Raw genomic sequence first — 16302 nt, forward strand, 5'->3', positions numbered from 1 at the left:
AGACATGTCAGTGATATCCTCACCACACTGTGCTCCTGAATATAATGTACCTTGTGAGGTCTAAGTCTCTGAGCTGGTGGATGGTGCAGAAGAAAGCCTTGCTTTTGCATTCTCTGAGGGATCAGTGGTTTGCTTCTCAGAGGACGAGCAGGAGCTTATGGACAGAGAGGTTAACCTCTCTGGTGTGGTGGTGTGTGTGGATGCAGTTAGAATATGGAATGCCATAGAGCACAGGAACAGGCCCGTCAGCCTACAATGTTTTGCCAAACATGGTCCTAATTGAAACTAATCCGCTTTGCCTGCCCTTGATCCATATCCCTCCAAATATTCATGTGCTTTTCTAAAAATCCCTTCAATGCCCCTATTGTATCTGACTTCACCACCACCACCCAGCAGCGCATTCCAGACTCCTAACACTCTCTGTGTAAAAAAACTTGCTCCCCCGTCTCATTTGAACTTCCCTCCCCTCATCTTAAATGCATGTTCCCTCGTATTCGACATTTCAACTCTGGAGAAAAAAAGATCCTCCCTGTCAACCTATCTATGCATCTCATAATTTTATAGACTTCAATCAAGTCTCCCCTCAGTCTCCGCCACTCAAGAGAAAACATCCCCAGTTTTTCTAACCTCTCCTTAGAGCTCTAATCCAGGCAGCATCCTAGTAAACATCTTCTGCACCCTCTCCAAAGCCTCCATATCGTTCCTGTAATATGGCGACCAGAAATGAACACAATGCTCGATGTGTGGTCAAACCAAAGTTTTATAAAGTTGCAACATGACATCCTGACTCAATTCACAGACTAACAAAGGCAAACATTGTACACACCCTCTTTACCACCCTATCTACTTGCATGGCCACTTTCAGGGAGCTATAGACTTGAACCCAAAGAACCTTCTGTACATCAATTCTGTTTTTTAATTGTTTTTTTTTCCTTAATATTTGATCTCCCAAAGTGCAGCACCTTATAGATTAGATTACGTTACAGTGTGGAAACAGGCCCTTCGGCCCAACAAGTTATCACCAACCCGCCGAAGCGCAACCCACCCATACCCCTACATTTACCCCTTACCTAATACTACGGGCAATTTAGCATGGTCAATTCACCTAACCTGCACATCTTTGGACTATGGGAGGAAACTGAAGCACCCGGAGGAAACCCACGCAGACACGGGGAGAACGTGCAAACTCCACACAGTCAGTCGCCTGAGGCAGGAATTGAACCTGGGTCTCTGGCGCTTTGAGGCAGCAGTGCTAACCACTGTGCCACCATGCCGCCCACTATACCTACCCTATATTAAACTCCATCTGCCATTTCTCCACCCATATCTGCAACCGATCCATATCCCATTGGGTACTTTGACAACCTTCCACAATATCCACAAGACCACTGGTCTTTGTATCCCCTGCAAAGTTACTAACCCACCCATCCACATTTTCATCTAAATCATTTCTATGTGGATCACAAAAAGTAGATGTCCCATTATGGATCCCTGAGGAACATTTCTCGTCACGGTGCTCCAGCCTGAATAACACCCTTCCATCACTAACCTCTGTCTTCTGTGCGCACATCAAGTTTGAATCCATGTGGCCAAGTCACTGTGAATCCTATGCATCTTGATGTTCTGCATCAGCCTACCATGAGTGACCTTGTTGAAAGCCTCATTAAAATCCATATAAACAACATCCACCGTTCTACCCTTATCGATCACCTTGTTGCCTGAATAAGAGAACAAAGGCATTCAAGTGTGCAATTGGAGTAAGAGTTTAAGTATCTTAAGAATGAGTTAATACTGGTGGTAATGCAAGAGGAGTACACAGAGGACAATGGAACTTATAAGGCGCTTTTATCATGTCCATATGAGCAGTCTCAATCTTCTCTAGCCAGCCCTAAGATCTTCTCCTCATAGGGAGTTAGTCATACATGGACTCTGGCAATGCTCATTCATTGGTCATTCATATATTTCACAGAAGTGTCACCCTGAGATGACTTTTTACGCTGGTGGACAAAAAAAATCTTATTTAAAGAGAAAATGTCTTTTGTGGCATTTGTTGCCCATCCCTAATTGCCCTTGAACTGTAAGGTGAGCCTGACCATGAGAGAGCACAGCCAAGAGTCAACCTCTCTGTTATAGATAGGGCATCATATGTGGGTCAGACTGGGTAAGAATAGTTGATTTCCTTCCCTAAAGGACATTAATGTACCAAATGGATTTTTACAACAATTGATAAAGATTCATGGTCCCCATTACTGAGTGTAGTTTTCAGTTCAGACTTATTAAATTAACTTAAATCGGATCAGTTGTTGTAATGGGATTTGAACTCATGCCCCACAAGTATTAGCTTATACAGCTGGATTACCAGTGGCATTACCAATATGTGCCTACAGCAAAAAGCATTACAGGTTCTGATTAGTTTAAGTCAAAATAAATTTTTAATCTTGTTTGTCATGTTCAGTTGGTATTACAAGTTATTAAGTGAAATAAAGAGGAATATCTGTCCATGAGAGATGAGATTGAGTTGAGCTGAAATACATCTCCTTTGACTGATTGGCTTGAGAGAAAGATCAGGTATTGAAACTGTACACAAAAATCTGCACAAGGTCTAAGGTGATGTAACTGAATTCAGAGAGAATGCAGCATTGTTGAACTCATCCATGCCATTGTTACTGATAGAATTGATTATTCCTTTGGCCTTCCTAGTTCTACAGCCTGTATACTAAGATCCCTCAACTAACATTACTAAAACAGGTAAACAAAATTCCAAAGAAATGTGGATGCCAGAAATCAGAAACAAAAACAGACATTGCTGAAAAAACTCAGCAGGTCTGGCAGCATCTGTGGAGAGAAAGCACAGTCAGCATTTCAGGTCCAGTGACCCTTCTTCAGTTCAGACTCGCCTCTTCAGAGGAGGATCTCCAGATCCAAAACATTAGTTTTGCTTTCTCTTCACAGATGCTGCTAGAAGTACTGAGTTTTTTCCAGCACTTTGTGATTTTGTTATTAAAATAGGTATTTGGTCAGTCTCTCATTGATATATGTTGGGATCTTGCTATGTAAAAAAAGGACGCCTGATATTTTATATCATAATGGCGGCTAAAGTTCAAAAATATTACTTTGGCTAAAAAATACACTTTGGTGCATCTTGAGATTTTGAAAGACTTTATATTAATATAAGTCTTTGTTCTTTTGGCATAATGGGCAAAACGACATTAGTGTAAAGAAGGCAAACATACAAATGCATGAATTAGAAACAGGAATAGAGACTGCTTTGCTCTTCAATAAATCTTTTGTGATATGAGTGCAGCCTTAAATCTACATTCCAGCCTGTCCTCAATTACCCTTAACTCACTCATTAGTCAAAAAAACTATCTATTTTTTTCCAATGTGGAATAAATATGGCATTTCCTGTTAAGCACCTCCCCAATACTTTAAAGGGACAGAACTTTGGAGTTGGTTTCATACAATGTAATGATCTGAAAAGGTTAATGCTGTAAACTGCAAATATCTCCACCCAATCTGATGTTGTCATAAGGACATGAGAAATGGTATATTATCTGAGGATCTCGTAGAGTGAAGATCTATGTCCACAGGTCTCCCAATAGTCTTTGTAAAAATGTTTATCCTCCTGAATGATTGTTCTCATGCAATAAACTACATTTTAAAATCAAAAGTCTTTCTCACTAAGATGCACTTGGTGGTAACAAACTGTGTCAACCACAAGTTGGTGTTGGTTCGCATCACAGTAGAAGTGTGAGATGGGCTGGATAAACCCTTACATTTCTGAAACCTTGCTGCCGTGTTCAGAAGTTGACTTCTAATCTCCTGCAACCTATGTCCATTTCCCCTTCAGATGGACGATAGAGCTGCTGTCCTATTAGAGAGAGGTGACTGGTGGTGGCTTAACCTAAGGGTCACCATGAATCAGACGAGGGGAGAGTTTGAGAACGACAGACCATCAATTATAGAATCCCTACAGTTTGGAAGCAGGGCATTCAGCCCATCAAGTCCACACTGATCCTCTGAAGAGCATCCCACCCAGACCCACCCATATCCTGTCTCTGTAATCCCACTATGCTAATAAGGAAGTAAACCTACTTTAAACAGTACATGGAGCACTTTATTTATGCCCTTCTTCCATTAAACAGTTGCACCTACACTTATTTTCTTTCAAAAATATCAGTTGTATTGATTTATTATCACAGTAACACACCAACTCCTAACATTTCATCTATTTTCAGTCAATGATATCAAAAGAAATAAGCAAAACAGTTTATTCAGGGAGACTGCAAATGTCCATGGCTGTTAGCAGCTGAAGAGTTAAGTATTTAAATACTCAAGCAGTGTTAATTCCAAATTGACTGCAGCATTGATCAAAATATAACTTAAGCATTGGAGTGGATTCAAATGTTTTCACTTGTTCCAATATCAGGGTTGATAGAATTAGAAAATTTTGCCAAATTTGTTTTATAGATATTTTCAATAAAAAAAATTATGAAACACATAATTGTTTCTTAGTGAATTAAATGTTTTTTTGAGTCCTGGGAGGCTCAACTAATTTGTTCCATACAAATGCAGGTAATTATTTTCAATGAATCATGACCATAATTCTATTATAAGTTGATTAATATTTTTCATCATGACCCATTTTCCTCCCTTTTGGTTTCATAAGCCATTTTGGCTATAACAACAATTGCTACGAAAGACTCAATTTGCTGCATGTCTCAGTGATATATAAAAATAGAAAGTTTGCATTTACATGGCAGTCTGTACATCACTAGGACAGCCCAAAGACTTCACAGTCAATAAATTGCTTTTTGAAGTACTTTTATTGTAGAAAATTTGTAAGTTGCCAATATCTCATGAACAACAATAGATTTGTCTTATAAGAACATAATAACATAGGAACTAGGAACAGGAGTTGGTAATTCAGACCTTTGAGTCTGATTCACCATCTAACATGAGCATAACTGACCTCATCTAGGCCTCAAGTTCATCTTCTGGCCCACTCTCCATCGCCCTTTAACTCATTCCAAATTAAAAATTGATCCAGCTCCTCCTTAAATGAATTCAGTTTGCCAGAATCCACTGCACTTTGGGGGAGTGAAATCCACAGGTTTGCAACCATTTGAGAAAAGTAAGTTCTCCACATCTCCATTTTAAATCTGTTACCCCTCAGCCCACATCTCTGACACCTCATTCTAGATTGCTCCACAAGGGGAAACATCTGCCTTACATCTACTTTCACAATCCCCTTTAGCATCTTGTATACCTCACTTAGATTGTCTCTCATTCTTCTAAATGTGAGCCTAAGTTGCCCAATCATCTCTCATAAATCAAGCTTTTAATCTCTGGAATTAATCTAGTGAACCTCCTTTGAACAGATTATGATTGTTGTTTGTGGGTGAAATGTTCATGAGGACGGCAGAACACCTTTGCTTTTCTTTCCTGGCAATGGATTTGCTCTTTACATCGAGCTGAAGAGGTAAGCAGACTCAAGGTTTCGTGCTTCTTGTGAAAGACAACACTTGGACAATGCAGTGCTCCTTAAACACTGCAATGAAAATCAGCAAAAAAATACTACATGATCAGGTCTTCAATTGGGAATTAAAACCACAGTCTCCTGAGTTCAGTCTTCTATTAAGTTCCATGCAACAATCTTAATGAGAGATGAGTGAATATTTTTCTTTCTGTGGAGGTTTTGGGAAACAAAAGGATGGCAAATGAGACAACAAGTCCATGCTTGTTGTTCACCCATATTCATTCTTTGTGGCATGTCACAATCTAAGACCTGAGCCAGGCAGAGCATCAGACGCCTGCAGCAGTGTTGATTGGCGTATTGATAGGAAAACAAAATGCATTTCAGATGCATCACCACTGAATGGTATTTTGCAAAATCTGTGTTAGATAATCCTAAATTTCACTGCTCTGATATATTAAGGGTCCCACGAGGCTTAATTTACTCCATGATTAGTTTTCTGAGAAATTATGTTTGACAAATTTATCAGAGATTTTTGAGAATATAACGAATGGTCTGTAATATAGACTATCAAGAGACATTTAATAAGGCACCAGATAAAAGAAAATTGCAAAAGATAAGCACTTATCTTCATGTGAAAAGAGGACTAATTAAAAAAAGTAAACAAAATTGGAATATCCAATCTTCAGCTGCCTCATCAAACACCTTCCTTCCATTTTAAGGTCAGAAGTGGAGATACTTGCCATTGATTGCACAATATTTAGCACCTTTTGTGACTCCTCAGATGCTAAAACAGTCCACTTCAATATGGAAAAAGACCAGAACACCACCTCGGACTGGGTTGATAAGTAGCAAGCGAGACCAGACAAAATGATCATGCCCAACAAGAAAGAATCTAACCATTGTCCTTTGATGTTCAAGGGCATTACCATCACTGAATCTCCCTTAACCAATATTCTGAGATTCATGTTTATCTGAAATTGAAAAGGATCATCCATAAAAAATATTATGTCTGCAAATGAAGGTCAGAGGTTAGGACTAAGTGTGGATAACTCATCTTTTGTTTCCCTAATTCTTGTCCACCATCTAAGGGCAAAGTGTCATAGAGTTATACAGCATAGAAATTGACCCTTTGGTTCAACTCATCCATGCTGACCAGTCATCCCAGTCTCACCTATATGACAGCATTGTGTCCAAATCCCTCTAAACTTTCCTAATAATATACCCAAAGTTGAAATTGTACTCATCTCCAGCACTTCCTCTGACAGTTCCATACACACATCCTCTATGTGTGAAAAAGTTGTCCCTTAGGTCCCTTTTACATCTTTCTCATCTCACCTTAAATCTGTGTCCTTTTGTTTTGGACTACACACTGGAATGCTGGCTTTTCTATCAAGAGGATAGGATGTTGAAGTTGAGCTGCAGCTTTACAAAATTCTGGATTGATCCCACTTTGAATACTAAGAACATATCCGGTTACCACACCTCTGGAAAGATATATTGGTCTTGGAAGGGGTACAATGTAGGTTTACAAGAATGATGCCTGGACTTCAGGAGTTAAGTTATGAGGAATAACTATGCAATTATGCTGTTTTCTCTGGAATGTAGAAAGCAAAGGGATCAAAGCCTTCAAGATTTTAAGAGAAAAAGATAGAGGAGAAAATGATAAACTATTTCCTTTGATTGGAGATTCTTCAACCAGCGTGCATAATCTGAAAATTAAGGCCACACCATTCGGGAGACATGTTCTGAAGCATATCTAGACACAAAAGGTGGGAGATGTTAGTAATTCTCTTTCACAAATAACAGTGGATACAGGAACACTTGTTAATTCAATAATGAGATAGGTAATGTTTTGCAAATTTAAGCAAAGGTATTAAGGGATAAAGCCCAAAGGCTGGATTTGGAGTTAGCCACAAATCAGCCATGATCATGCTGAATTGTGAAACAGGCTAAAGGGGCTGAAATGCCTATTCCATATTCCTGTGCTCCACACTAATTCAGAGTTCAAAATTGATATTAATTTTATGATACAATACAAGATTTGCATGTTTTTAATCAGATGCACATATTGCAAATGAGGCCAATAGTTTTTGCCCATCTCAATTGTCCTCAAGCAGATAGTTGTGAGCTGTCTTCCTGAACCATTGTAGTTTATGTGGTGTCAGTATTTCCACAGTGCTATTCGGCAAGAAGTTCCAAGAGGCTGCCTTAACCTTGCTTCATCGTCACTGGCTGAAATGGATTGCCTCAGATTCACTGGTATGAAAGCAAACCAAAAAAAAACAAACCACTTCATCATCAGCAAGTGCAGGTTTTATTTATTTCCTAGAGACAAAACCTTTCTTGTACCCTTTGTGGTGCAAACACTGTCTGTTTCAGCATTTTTTTAATTTTCTGTGCAGCCTGCATATGTTTCCATCTTTTCAGGTTACTGCTCATTTCTCAAGGATTTACTGGAAGTGCTTTTCTTTCAATTACTCAGCTCCTTAAGTATCTAATCTCAATGCATTGGAACATTTTATGATACTGGAAAAACAAATACTCTGATTCATTTCCTTAGGGAAAGATGTCCCTTTAGAATCCTCTTTTCACCTTACTGTCATTGCAATGCATTTATTTGCCGACAACTTCAAGATGAAGATTATCCAATGAATTGGTACAATATTAATTTGTTTTTTTGTGAAAGTCTACTCTGAAATGCTGATTTACTACACAATTATATGTCGCAAAGAACTAAAGTCATAGAGTCATAGAGATATACAGCACAGAAACAGACCATTCAGTCCACCTCGTCCATGCTGACCAGGTATCCTAACCTAATCTAGTCCCATTTGCCAGCACTTGGCTCATATCCCTCTAAACCCTTCCTATTCATGTACCCACCCACATGTCTCTTAAATGTTATAATTGTACCAGCCTCCACCATTTCCTCTGACAGCTCATTCGATACACACACCACTCTCTGTGTGAAAATGTTGCCCCTTAGATCCCTTTTATATCTTTCCCCTCTCACTCTATACTCATGCCCTCTAATTTTGGACTCCCCACCCTATGCAAAAGACCTTGGCTTTTTACCCTATCCATGCACCTCATGATTTTATAGACCTCCATAAGGTCACCCCTCAGCCTCCGACTCTCCAGGGAAAACAGCCTCAGCTTATTCAGCCTTTCCCTGTAGCTCAACTCCTCCAACCCTGGCAACATCCCTGTAAATCTTTTGTGAACCCTTTTAAGTTTCACAACATCCTTCCAACAGGAGGGAGACCAGAATTGTGCACAATATTCCAAAAGCGGCCTAACCAACATCCTGCACAGCTGCAACATGACCTCCCAACTCCTATACTTAATGTACTGACCAACAAAGGAAAGCACACCAAGCGCCTTCTTCACTATCCTGTCTACCTGAGATTCCACTTTCAAGGAACTATGAACCTGCACTCCAAGGTCTGTTTGTTCAGCAACACTCCCCAGGACCTTACCATTAAGTGTACAAGCCCTGCTCTGGTTTGCCTAATTTATCTAAATTAAACTCCACCTGCCACTCCTCAGCCCATTGGCCCATCTGATCAAGATCCAATTGTACTCTGAGTTAACCTTCTTCACAGTCCACTACACCTCCAATTTTTGTGTCATCTGCAAACTTACTAACTATACCTCTTATGTTCATATCCAAATCATTTATAGCAATGATGAAAAGTAGTGGATCCAGCACCAATCCTTGTGGCAAGCCATTGGTCACAGGTGTCCAGTCTGAAAAACAACACTCCACCACCACCCTCTGTCTTCTGCCTTCAAGCAAGTTCTATAGCCAAATGACACTTTCTCCCTGTGTTCCATGAGATCTAACCTTGTTAACCAGTCTACCATAAGGAACCTTGTCAAATGTCTGATAGAAGTCCACATAGATCACATCTACCACTCTGCCCTCATCAATCCTTTTCATTACTTCTTCAAAGACCTCAAACAAGTTTGTGAGACATAATGCTGACTATCCTTAATCAGTCCTTGCCTTTCCAAATACGTGTAAATCCTGTCCCTCAGGATTTTCTCCAACAACTTGCCCACCACTGATGTCAGGCTCTGTGGTCTATAGTTCCCTGGACTTTCCTTACCCCCTTTCTTAAATATTGGTACTACGTTAGCCAACCTCCAGTGTCTGGTTTCTTTTCGCAGTGTTACATCAATTTTTGGACTGTTCCTCAATGCCTCTTTACAGTTTCTGTGTTCAAATTTGAAACGTATTAGCAAGAAATTTATGATAAATCACATGTTGAAATTCACTTGCCGAACAGGAACACAAAGGCCGGATTCATATAGCGTCAGAATGATTTTGGCTGTGGTGGGACTTGTGGAAGAGTAGGATGAGAAATTTGATGCGATTTGGAAGGATTGGGTCAGAACTACGTCAAGGCCTATCTCAATGTCTGGAGACTTTCCCTCCAACTTTCCTGCTTTAGCTGAGTGGTGTGATGAGTTTTCTCTAGGCACTGACAAGTTGCCAAATAAGGGTGATCAGAGATTGTTAGACATTTTATTAGTGGCACATCTCATCCTGTTAATATTCATGTTTCTTTCTTATCAAAAGCTAGATTTCGAGAAAACTTGCCATTGAAATACATTTCCCCACTTGCTTCAAACAACCTCCACATTGGACACCAACATTTCAGGGCAAAACCCATAGGCTTGCCTACATGCACCCTGTGTCCACTGACACTGGCATCCAATAGTTGATTTGGTTTGATTTATTATTGTCACACATACCTTGGCACAGTAAAAGTTTTGATAAGCGTGAAGTACAGGCAAACTATGCCACACCATAAAATGTGCAGTTGGATAATTGACCAGAATGAAGAATATTTTGCGACAGCTGCAGAAATGCTTCATAAACAGCAAAATCAACATTGAATTTAAAATTTGAGATGTCCATTCAGAAGTCTAATGACAACAGGGAAGAAGCTGTCCTTGAATCTGTCAGTCTGTGTGTTTAAGCCTTTGTATCTTCTACCCAACAGAAGAGGTTGGAAGAGATTATAGCCAGGGTGGGAGGGGTCTTTTTTCGATATTGGCTGCCTTTCTGAGGCAGCGAGAAATGTAGATGGAGTCAATGGGTGGAAGTTTGGTTTGCGTGATGGATTGGGCTGCACAACTCTGTGTAGTTTCTTACTATCCTGGGCAGAGCAATTGCCATACCATGATACACCAAAGATAGGATGCTTTATATAGTGCATCTATAAAGATTTGGAAGAGTCTTCATGGACATGCCAAATTTCCTTAGCCTCCTGAGTAAATGGAGGAATATGTGCCAGCCTCTAAGACTCCATGTGACATATCGTTGATCCACATAGTGCGGTGTCCAGCATTAGTGCAAGTGGTAGAGTGTGAGTTTTGGTGGCAGGTGGGAACACCAGTAGAGTATAAAGCATCAGATAGAGGATAGTGGCTCTTACAGTGACAGAGTGGAGCAGGATACTGATCAGCTTCCTGTATTGCTAGGTCTTCCTACAGATGGCTGACATTGCACTAACATGGGTGACAATCTCTGATTAGGCTGACATGGTCTAGTTTGTGCCTCTATTGCTTGTTCCAAGAGAAGAGTTAGTCCTGCATCGAGATTACACCATTCAGCAGGATCTCCAGGTCCCTGTCCACATACAGTGACTCTTCCTCACTGTCAGCAAAACAAAGAGCTGATCATTGACTTCATGAAGTGGGATGGAGGACACACACCTGTCTAACGATGCTGAGATGGAGATAGTCGAGAGCTTCAAGTTCCTCAGAGTAAAGATCACCAATGATCTACCCTGATCCATCTGTGTTGACACTACAGTTAAGAAAGCACAATAACGCCACTACTTCATCAGAAGGCTGACTCTCACAATGACTCTCACAAATTTTTATAGATGCACCATAGAAAGCATCCTATCCAGATGCAGCACAGCTTGGTGCAACAACTGCTCAGCCCAAAATCGCAGGAAACTACAGACAGTTGTGAACGTAGCCCAGTCCATCACAAAAACCAGCTTTCCTTCCATTGACTCCATCTAGAGTCTCTACTGCCTCAGAAAAAGCAGCTGACTGAATCAAAGACTTCTTTCACCCTATTATACTCTCTTCCACCCTTTTCTCTTGGGCAGAAGATACACAAGTTTGTAAACATGTACCAACAGTTTCAAGATCAGCTTTTTTTCCCCAATGTTGTCGGACTTTTGAATGGACTTCTCATACATTAGAATTGATCTTCCTCTGCACCTTCTCTGTAGCTGTAACACTATCTGCTGCATTCTGTTCTATTACCTTGATGTACATATATAAGGTATGATTTGTCTGGATCGCACGCAAAACAATACTTTTGACTGTATCTCAACATGTGACAATAATAAAATCAAATGAAACCAAATCAAATACAGCAATTGTTGACCAAAAGAAAGAGAGATATGATCTTGTCATCATGACGCAGCTGTTTTGACTTCCCACCTGAGTCCTTCATCAATCTGAAAACCCACATCTCTCAAGTCTCTCTTTGATTTGGTTCATAATCTGTTCATTACTTCATTGTTATAGTGGGACCTTACTGCATCAAAATTGGCTGTGGTGATTCTTAGAATGCAATATGACAAGTTCAAACATATTTAATTGTCTGTAAAGTGTATTATTTCACTCTTAGTTCATGAAAAATGCTGACAATGTGAAATCTTTCTTCTTGTACCCAACATACTGAATCACGTTTTTTTTTTAAATGCAATATTTATCTAAATATAGATATTCAATTTCAGCACATTGTTTTCACCTGCTGTTGCAGTCTATTGAAATTTGTTGTGGCTTTAATTTAAAAATTATTACCATAGAATTAGAATATTCCACCTCAATTTGCAAAGAGCTAAGGAGTCACACTTTTATTCAGATGTGAGCTGTGTCAGATCTTGAACTGGAGCTAATTAAAAATCCAAGTGACTTGCATACAATCTACACAAATATCTAGAGAATTGTAACTATTGCAAATTGCTAGAACTGAGAAAATATCTAAATTAACACTGAATTACATGGCATTGATGGAACAAACTAATTACAGGCCCTTGGGCCCAACAAATCTATGGGTTCCATTCAGCAATCCCCTCCCTCCAACTTCCTCACACCACCACAAACATGCTTCATCTCACCTTATCAATATCACCTTCTCGAAATACTATCAGTGCTGAACACTGAAAGCAGTAATTGGGTCTTCAAGGATACATTTTCCAGAGGTCAGCCATGTTCTGCATTCATGGAATCTGGTCCATCTACTGAATCACCTCATAGAGAGCCATAGAGTTATACAGCACGGAAACAGATCCTTTGGACCAACTTGTCCATGGAGGTCAGGCAGCATCAAAGGAGAAGAAGAATCGACATTTTGGGCATAAGCCCTTCTTCAGGAATCCTGAAGAAGGGCTTATGCCCGAAACATTAATTCTCCTTCTCCTTTGATGCTGCCTGACCTGCTGCGCTTTTCCAGCAACACATTTTTAAGCTCTGATCTCCAGCATCTGCAGTCCTCACTTTCTTCTAACCAACTTGTCCATACTGACCAGATATCCTGATTTTGTCCCATTTGCCAGCATTTGGCTCATACCCCTCTAAATCCTTTCTATTCATGTACCCAGATGCCTTTTAAATGCAATTGTACCCACCTCCCCTCCCTCTTCTGGCAGTCTATACCACAGACGCACCACCCTCTGTGTGAAAACATTGCCACTCAGGTCCCTTTTAAATCATTCTCCCCTCATCTTAATACCTGCGGTTTTGGACTCCCTTATCCTGGGACAAAAATCTTGACTATCACCCTATTTATGCCCCTCATGATTTTATAAACCTCGATAAGCTCACCCCTCAGCCCCCAGTGCTCCAGGGAAAAGGTCCCAACCTATTCAGCCTGTCCCTATAACTCAAATCCTCCAAACTTGGCAACACCCTTGTAAATCATTTCTGAATGCTTTCAAGTTTAACAGCATCTTTCCTTCAGCTGAGGGAGAACTCCTGACAAATATTCTCAGAGTCTGATCAAAAAACTCTCAGAACTTTTTCTTTCTTCCTTTCTTGAAAACCCAAGTGTCTATTTTGTTACTGTTTTACAAACATAGAGCACAGTCCCATTTCAGGGAAAAGTGTTTCTTAAAATAGTGATCTCAAAGGAAGCTGTGCTTTAATTCAAATAAAAGGAAGCAAATTGTACTTGTTCCTTGTAGTTAAATTTGGAATCATTCTATAAAATATTTTTGACATATAGATTAGAAATCCATCTTAAAGATTGAATGAAGGAACTGCAATAATTGTTCATTCCTGTCTGACACAAAAATAAAATGGAAAAAGTGGTCTGATCATGGCTAACAAGGAAAATTAAGCATAGCATTAGATCCAAGAAAAAGGTGTATAAATTGGCCAAAGAAAGCAGCAGACCTGAGGATTGGGAGCAGTTTAGATTTCAGCAAAAAAGGATAAAGAGATTGATTCAGAAGGGGGAATAAAGTACGAGAGTAAGATTGTGGGGATCAATCAAACTGAATGTAAACATTTCTATAGGTATGTGAAGAGTAAAAGCTTAGTGAAGGCAAATATGGCTACCTTACAATCAGAAACAGTTGAAGTTATAAGGGGGAACATAGAAATGACACACAAAGTAAATACATTAAAAATAAAGAACTGTCGATGTTCAAGATTGTGAAGAAAAAGTAGAGTTAAAGTTTCAAGTCCAGTGACCAGTCTCCAGAGATCGGTGCTGAGGAAGGGTCACTGGACTTAAAAGCTGTTTTCTCTCCACAGGTACGGCCAGACCTGCTGAGTTTCTCCAGAAATTTCTGTTAATGTTTGATCTAATTTAACGCATGATTTAGTTCTATCTTCATAAAGGAGGACATACGTAACGTCCTAAAATTGTTGGGGAATGCAGAGTCAAGTGAGAGGGAGGAGCTGAAGGAGATCAGTATTAATAGGGAAATGCTATTGAGGAAATTAATGGAAATAAAAACCTGATAATTGACATTCCAGAATATTTAAGGAGTGACCCTAGAAATATTTGACTCTATAAACTCTGGAACAGTTCTTACAAATCAGAGGATGGTCAATGTAACTCCACTATTTAAAAAAGGTTGAGAGAAAACAGGGACTTATAGATAAGTTAGCAGGACATCAAAAGTGGGCAAGATGCTACAGTCCATTTTAAAAGGTTGAATAACAGAGCATTTGGAAGACTATGAGAGGATGGGATCGAGTCAGCATGGATTAATGGAAGGGAACTCGTGATTAATGAATCTACTGGAATTTTTTGAGGAAGTGACTCGTATCGTTGATAAAGGTGAGCTCCTTGAATTATCAGAAGGCTTTCAGTAAGAGAGCCTCCAGAAGAGATTGGCATGTAAAATTAAACCCCACAATCAATATCCTGAGGTTTACTATTGTCCAGAAACTGAACTGGACTGTTCAGATTAGCACTGTGGCTACAAGAGCAGGTCAGAGATTAGGGACTCTACTTTAGGTTACTCACCTCCTGATTCCTGTTTGTCAACCACTTACAAGGCGCAAGTTAGGATAATAATGGAATGCTCCATTGCTGGTTGAGTGCAGATATTCAAGATTCTGGAAACCAATCAGAATGAAGCAGCCCATTGACTGGTACCTGTTAGCCATCTTCAGAAATCAGTCATGCTACCACTGATACACAAGTGTACCAAGTACAAGAATCACTGCAGCTACTCACCAAAGCTTCTTTGACAATGCCATTTAAACCCATAACCTCTACCACACATAGAAAGACATGTGCAGAAAAACAATGGGAACATCAACACTTCCAAGTTCCCTTTCAATCCCACACACCATCATGACTTGGAACTTCTGTATATCACCATTGCTTTAGTATCACTGTGTCAATATTCCAGAATTCCTTCCCTGTCAGCACTGTGGGAGTATCTGCATCCTGAGAACTGCAGAAGTTCAAAGATGCAGGCTTCCACCACCTTCTCAAGGGCAATTAGGGATGGTCAATGAATACTATCCATTTAACAGCACCATATCCTGTGAGTGATTTTTTTCAAAGAAACTGATGATACATTAAGTAGCCCCCTGCTGTGTGGCATGTCCATCCCTCCTAAACAAATTCTTTGACACATGAAAATTCTGGAACTTGTCAAACATCCTACTACCATTTGAAAAAGTGAAGCCCCAAATACACCAGTGAGGCTGTTGCAAAGTATGCTGTATAAGTTCAGACAATAACGCTTTATTGACATTTCAGTTCATGAATATAAATTACATTCAGTCCTGTTGTTTATAAACTCACATACGTCACCATAAATATCCACTTCTTCCTCACTGCAACAGTTCTGTTGAAGAGTTGGATTTGAAATGCTAACTTTGTCCTCTTCCCATAAGTGCTGCAAGACCTGCTGAATTTGACCAGAAATTTCTGTTAAATTTCCAGACCTCAGCTTCTCATGAACTATTCACATTTCCATGGTGACTACCTGGCTTACTTTGTTTATTTACTTAATGTTACTTTTGGACATGAGTTAGATGCATTACAATAATCGGATCTTTGAACAAAGATAGGACATTCATTCCATCAAGTATGCTCCATTTTTCCATGTGAACCAGCTACTAATCCCTGTTGTGTGTTCATTTTGCCTTGAAGATGCTTCAGCTTTAAAAACTCGGTATGCTGTGTGTATAAATGTTGTGATATTCCCCACCCGTCAGTATGACTCAAAACTGAGTTCAATAACATTAGAACCTGATTCTATCTTCTACCTTTTTTAACCCACCCCAACACTCAGTCCTGTTATTACGCGACTTGC

The sequence above is a fragment of the Chiloscyllium plagiosum genome, chromosome 2 (assembly GCF_004010195.1).
Source record: "Chiloscyllium plagiosum isolate BGI_BamShark_2017 chromosome 2, ASM401019v2, whole genome shotgun sequence".
NCBI lineage: Eukaryota > Metazoa > Chordata > Chondrichthyes > Orectolobiformes > Hemiscylliidae > Chiloscyllium > Chiloscyllium plagiosum.